This window comes from Labeo rohita, unplaced genomic scaffold, assembly GCF_022985175.1.
Source record: "Labeo rohita strain BAU-BD-2019 unplaced genomic scaffold, IGBB_LRoh.1.0 scaffold_1621, whole genome shotgun sequence".
NCBI lineage: Eukaryota > Metazoa > Chordata > Actinopteri > Cypriniformes > Cyprinidae > Labeo > Labeo rohita.
The window spans coordinates 1-6,822 of record NW_026127804.1 but is presented as its reverse complement, the minus strand read 5'-3'; the positions used below and the strand labels follow the sequence as shown (position 1 = coordinate 6,822).

General features: G+C 36.9%; 1 long non-coding RNA gene and 1 pseudogene across 1 annotated transcript; both read left to right on the top strand.

Annotated features, from left to right (window-relative positions):
- The window catches only part of LOC127158660 (scavenger receptor cysteine-rich type 1 protein M130-like), a 16,536-nt pseudogene extending 9,718 nt beyond the window's left edge, over nt 1-6,818 (top strand).
- Nucleotides 818-1,982, top strand: LOC127158659 (uncharacterized). The gene is made up of 3 exons (XR_007826232.1): nt 818-942; nt 1,606-1,740; nt 1,857-1,982. It is a non-coding gene; the product is annotated as an uncharacterized LOC127158659 (long non-coding RNA).
- Nucleotides 6,819-6,822: the final 4 nt, after the last annotated feature.

Here is a 6,822-nt window from a genome sequence, read left to right as displayed (position 1 = left end):
AATTAATCTAGTATAGGGTGATTACATGGATATATATTTCACATATGTGACCCTGGAGCACAAAACCAGTCATAAGTGTAGATTTCTCGAAATTGAGATTTATACATCATCTGAAAGCTGAATACATAAACTTTCCATTGATGTATGGTTTGCTATGACAATATTTGGTCGAGATACAGCTATTTGAAAATCTGTAATCTGATGGTGCAAAAAAATCAAAACACTGAGAAAATTGCCTTTAAAGTTGTCCAAATTAAGTTCATAGCAATGCATAAAATTAAGTTTTGATATATTTACGGTGGGGCATTTACAAAATATCTTCATGGAACATGATCTTTACTTAGTATCCTAATGATTTCTGGCATAAAAGGAAAATCTATAAATTTGACCCATCCTATGTATTTTTGGCTATTGCTAAAAATATTCCCGTGCAAAATAAGACTGGTTTTGTGGTTCAGGTTCACATATGTGTCTTTAAAATCATTTTTGTTGTTGTTTTGACACTTGGATTACTTAATTTAATAAAAATCTAAATATTCCCCTCCTTTTTTTCCAGTGATTCCAACACTCATGCATTTCTACCTAATTTTCCACTGACATTTAGCCAAAAAACAACAACAACAACAAAAAAAAAACAAAAAAAAAACAATGCAGCCAAAAAAAAACAAAAAACAACAACAACAACAAAAACAAACAAACAAAAAAAACAAAAACAAATGCAGCCACTTTAATTGTGCTGACAACATTCTCGCGAGATCTCACCCAATCGCGAGATCCCATCCCCCACGACACCAAACTACCCGAGATGCAGTCCTGCCTAGATCTGAATGGCCATCTCTCAAACTGTACGCACTGAATCGCGCCGGCGCCATTACTTATCGACTGTTTTGCTTATTATTGGGTAATTTTCGGGAGAAGACGTTTGTCGTCAGTGTATCCAAGGTAAGAATTACAATTTTAAAACTGAAAATGTACAGCATGTAATTACACTGTTTACAATGTAATTAAAAAAAAATCGATTCCGAAGCGTTGTGAATCGAGAGTCGATTCCAAAGGTCGGAATCGATTCCATCAGGGGGAATCGACTCCCCATTCAGAGGCGTTTTTAATTAAAAAGCGTATATATGGGCGCCTCTCAAACGCTCAAATGCTGCACATCTCGGCTGCTGTCATCAAACGTCGCTGAACGTCGAGTTTGAGAATGCAGTCTTCCCTTAAGTACTTATTAATTTGCCTCTTGTTTGCTAATAGTGATTAGAAGTCTGATTCGTTTCCACGAAAAGGTTCTTTCGGATAGATCGTTTTAATGAACCAGTTCAAAAATTGTAAAAAGTTTTTTTTTTTTTTTTTTTTTTTTTTTAAGAGAATTTCAGATGGACGTATTTTAACATTTATGATTAAATGAGACATTTAATTTTTGTGTGGCCTATGCCTTTAAATGTTGCCCTGTGCCCTTGTTTACACAGAAATAATTTGTTTATGATGGAATATTATATCTGATACCATTATTGTAATTTCTGAAAAAAATGTAGAAATGGAGATGACTGCTTATTTTTGCTTAAATATGGAATTTAATCTAACCTTAATGCTGTTTGTGTTTTACAGGAAGCTTGAAAAAAAATTCTCTTACAAACCAAATTACCAATTAAGAGGCAGAGAAGTCGGTGTCAAAGTGGCTAATTGGTGACAGAATCGGGGAAGAAACCATTCTGCGATATCACATAGTAGAGAGCAAGATGAGTAAGTTTTAAATTATTTTTAAATGGAAATACGATCTTTAAAAGGACAAGAATCATCTGTTTTAACTGTGAAAAAGAGGCACAGTGGTTGATTAATTAATTGTTGTCTTTTCAAAGGGTCGATGGGAGAGCGAGGACGGAGGAGTGACAGCAGCACTGTTGGTTTGTTTGTGAAATAATGCATTTTAGAGTTTTCAGATATGCATACACATACAATGCAAGTTATGCCAAATAATGTTTGTTAGGAGCTTCACTTTAAATTTTAGGATCCTTAAGTTTTATAAAGTTGTAAATTTACAGGTCGAAATGGTCATGTTCAAATTATTCCAATGAAACCTTGCTTAAAGCATGCAGAATACAAGTTGTAAAGTTTTTACAAGAAAAAAAGTTTTTCTGGAGCTTAAAATCAACTTTTACTAGATACTTGTTTTATGAAGTTGTAAATGTACAAGTTATAATAGTCATGTTCAAATAAACTTTGCTTAAAAGCATGAACTACTGGTTTGTGTTTATTAAATGCCTTTAGCATTATAGTGGATTTAATGTAATGTTTGTGTTTAGGGGTTTACTGTAAAATAAGGTAACCCAAACAGACAAATATATTAGCCCATATGTATACCTGTTGTGGCCCATAAGATACCGACATGAGACGTAGCTGGGTCCTATCACTAACCCATGTAGGCACCAAATGGGAGCTATCTGGTTAACCCATATGGGCCCTATATGGAGCCCATCAGGGGCCCACCATCAGCCCATCTGGGCTAACCCATGTGGGGCAACCATGGAAACTGCGGACAAAATTAGCTGGGGCCCAGGTGCTTTTCTTCATTGACAGTTCTGGTTTTTGTGGGCCATCTGAAACCACTTGTGGAATGCGGTACATTTCGTGTTACATAAACACAATTTTAAGCTAAACATTTAATATTTTAAACATTTAAACACCATTTTTAAAAGTAAATATATAGTATTTTTAATTTTACTGAGTTGAGTTTATTATGTGTTAATGTCATGCTAACATACGTATACGCTAATATGCATTTTTGGGACATATGCCGTTAGTTATCAGTGCTTTAATCTTGTCTCTGCAGGTGTTGGGCTTTGATGCTGTAAATAAACTTTCTCCAAGTAAGTCTTATAAATATCTCTGCGTGTGTGTGTGCATCCACCCAATGAGGCGTCTTGATGTGTGTGGGGAGGAGTTCATCAGCACTGACAGTTTTGATATATATGGTGAAAATCAAAAAAGCGTCCTCTGATTTGTCAGTGAAGTTGTTTGATGATTTCCTCTGTTGTGTCTAATAAGGTAATAGCGAGTGTGATTGGAGGGTGTTGGGCCTCTTTCTCTCTCATTAGGAGGATGCCTGTACTTCTGTATCATCAGTGCAGAGAAGCTTGTACTGGGTGTTGAGTTAATCATGCTGAGGATGATGGAAAGATGCCTGATACTCATTTTACTGTCTTCAGTTGTAATACTTATCACAGCTGGTAAGTACAGATTTTTTCTTTGTAAATAACAATGTTAGAGCAGTGTTACTTTCAGAAATATTGTGTTTGTAAATTACTTACCCCAACCCCCAACTCCCCCCCACACATGCACATTTTCTCTGTTCAATATACAGATAGTGTGAATGTGAGGTTGGTTGGTGGTCACAGTCGCTGTGCTGGTAGAGTGGAGATTCATCATAGAGGTCAGTGGGGAAGGGTGTGTGATCTTGACTGGGATTTGGCTAATGCTGCAGTGGTGTGTAGAGAACTGGACTGTGGAGAACCTGTAGATGCTCTTTCTAAGGCACACTTTGGACCAGGATCAGGACTAGTCTGGATGAATCATGTCAGATGTGTTGGTTCAGAATCCACCCTGAAGAACTGTAGGTCAGCAGGATGGGGTAAAAATTACTGCGATCATACTAGAAATGCTGGAGTCATCTGTTCAGGTAAACTGGCCAAACCCTGACATTACAGAAAATATGTTAATATTTATTAAGACAATGTGTTTCATTTATTCCTTTAATCTATTTTTAAATTAAATTAAACTTCAGATACATGCAGTGGTGTCTAGTAACAAGTTATTTAAAAACATTTAATTTTAAATATAATTAATGTTTTGATGCAAAAAGAAAAAGTAAGTATCTTTGTTTTCCCAGAGGTCAGGCTGGTTGGAGGTTCTCGCTGCTCTGGGAGGTTAGAGATACTTCATAATCAGACGTGGATGTCAGTGTGTGACGCTGCCTTTGACCAGCAGGATGCAGAGGTTGTGTGTAGAGAGCTGGACTGTGGGGCTCCTGTACAGGTGCTGGGAGCAGCTGCTTTTGGCAAAGGAGACACTCAGATGTGGACACAAGAGATTCAGTGCAGAGGAAATGAATCTCAGATTCATATGTGTCCAACATCATACAGATTTACACCCAAATACAACTGTTCTCACAAAAACCATGTTAGACTGCTATGCACTGGTATGTCTTGACAATTTCAGCAAGAAACATTTATTTAATTTTGCTGAATTTCATATATATATACAAATATATATATATATTTTTTTCTCCTACATGCATAGACAGAAAGAATGTGAGGTTAGTTGGTGGACACAGTCCCTGCAGTGGGACAGTGGAGGTTCTTCATAGAGGTCAGTGGGGAACAGTGTGTGATAATGGTTGGGATTTGGCTGATGCTGCAGTGGTGTGTAGAGAACTGGACTGTGGAGAACCTGTAGATATTTTGAGTGGTTCTCAACTTGTGCCTGGATCAGGACCAATCTGGATAATTAATGCAATGTGTACTGGATCTGAGTCCACACTGAAAAAGTGTGGATCAGCATCATGCCGTTATAATGGTGTGTGTCATGGTAAGAGTGCTGGAGTCATCTGCTCAGGTAACCTCAAAACTGAATTTGTTAAAAAGAAAAAGTAATTCATGTTTTGTTCTGAAAGGTTCATTCATACTCAGTGTTGGTTTTTTTGTTGTTGTTGTTGTTTTTAAGATGTCAGGCTGGTTGGAGGTTCTCACTGCTCTGGGAGGTTAGAGATACTTCATAATCAGACGTGGATGTCAGTGTGTGACGCTGCCTTTGACCAGCAGGATGCAGAGGTTGTGTGTAGAGAGCTGGACTGTGGGGCTCCTGTACAGGTGCTGGGAGCAGCTGCTTTTGACAAAGGAGACACTCAGATGTGGACACAAGAGATTCAGTGCAGAGGAAATGAATCTCAGATTCACCTCTGTCCAACATCATCACATGAAAACAACTGTTCTCATGACAGCAGTGTTAAACTGGTGTGTGCAGGTTAGAGCAGATTTCTTTTAGCTCACTGAAATGTCAAATCTTTTGACTCTCTCATGATTTTATTCTCTCTCATTGTGTGATTCTTCTCTCACCACTCTTTCTTTGTATTTATAAGTATTTCATTTTCTGTCTTCTGTATTCAATATACAGACCGTGCAAATGTGAGATTGATTGGTGGTCACAGTCGCTGTGCTGGTAGAGTGGAGGTTCTTCATAGAGGTCAGTGGGGAACAGTGTGTGGTGATTTCTGGGATTTGGCTGATGCTGCAGTGGTGTGTAGAGAACTGGACTGTGGAAAACCTGTCGATGTTCCGGGTCATGCTCATTTTGGACAAGGATCAGGACCAATCTGGATGAAAATTGCATTTTGTACTGGATCAGAGTCTACACTGAAGAACTGTGGATCAGTAGAACAATTTGGTTATGACTGTAATCATGATATAGATGCCGGTGTCATCTGCTCAGGTGGGTTTCTCCAAAATTCAACGATCTGCTAAGTAAAAATATAAGGCATGTTGAACATTAATGATCCACATGCCTTGTATTTTGAGTCCCCAAGTTTTAAAGTGATTTTTTTTTTTTTAACAATAAGTGGTGATTTAATGATTGACTAATCTCATAGAGCTGGACTCTCTAACATTGGCATAAACCGCCAACTAATACTGGAAGAGGTCATCTTAAAAACATGAACTGTTATAAACCAAACCTCATATTATCTTTACTTGACATTTAGTTGTGGGTAAATATGCAATTAATGATGCCACAATAATATACTCCTATCCCGACTAAACCAATAATTAGTTCATAATAACGTTCAGTTGTAAGTATTTCATCATTAACTAATTGCTTATAAATTAATCATTTACAAAACATTTATAAAAAATTACTAAGTGGTATGCTAACAATTTGTGTATGTTTTGTTAATTCATTTACAAGTAATTTACAAGTAATTAGTCAATAATTAACTAATCATTTACAAAACATGACTATGCATTCATAAACAATTAATAAGTGATATGTTACTATTTTTATCTATGCTTTGTAGATTAAGTTGTAAATCATTTACAAGTGATTAGATGATGATGAACTAATAATTTACAAAACATCACTATATGTTAACAAATAATGAAGTAATATGCTAATGATTTACAAATCTGTCATAAGTTATCTCCGCTCCCTGTAGCTCCATGAGGCAGCCATACCAGGGGTTTCATTTATAAAAAATAGCATATCATGAAATAATCACACAGATCCTTAGTCAATGGTTAACAAATTACCAGTTAATATATTATTAATCAATTATAAATAATGGAAATGTCAATCATTGAAATGTTTACCCTCCATTAAAGATCACATCATGAATAAATCATTTACAAATCTTTCTGCATCCCCTAATCTAAAGTGTAAACAATTCATCTGTTGTAAATGTTTTACTCATCATTTGTAGATCTTTCCCCCCAGTGTGTATACCCACACAACCTGTAACCGGCAGCTTTGTAAAACATTTACAACTGATGAATAGTTTACAGACCGTAACACTGTCATGTAATTAATTTCTTTCACTTCTTCAGGTGTCAGACTGGTTGGAGGTTCTCGCTGCTCTGGGAGGTTAGAGATACTTCATGATCACACGTGGATGTCAGTGTGTGACGCTGCCTTTGACCAGCAGGATGCAGAGGTTGTGTGTAGAGAGCTGGACTGTGGGGCTCCTGTACAGGTGCTGGGAGCAGCTGCTTTTGGCAAAGTAGACACTCAGATGTGGACACAAGGCTTTCAGTGCAGAGGAAATGAATCTCAGATTCACTT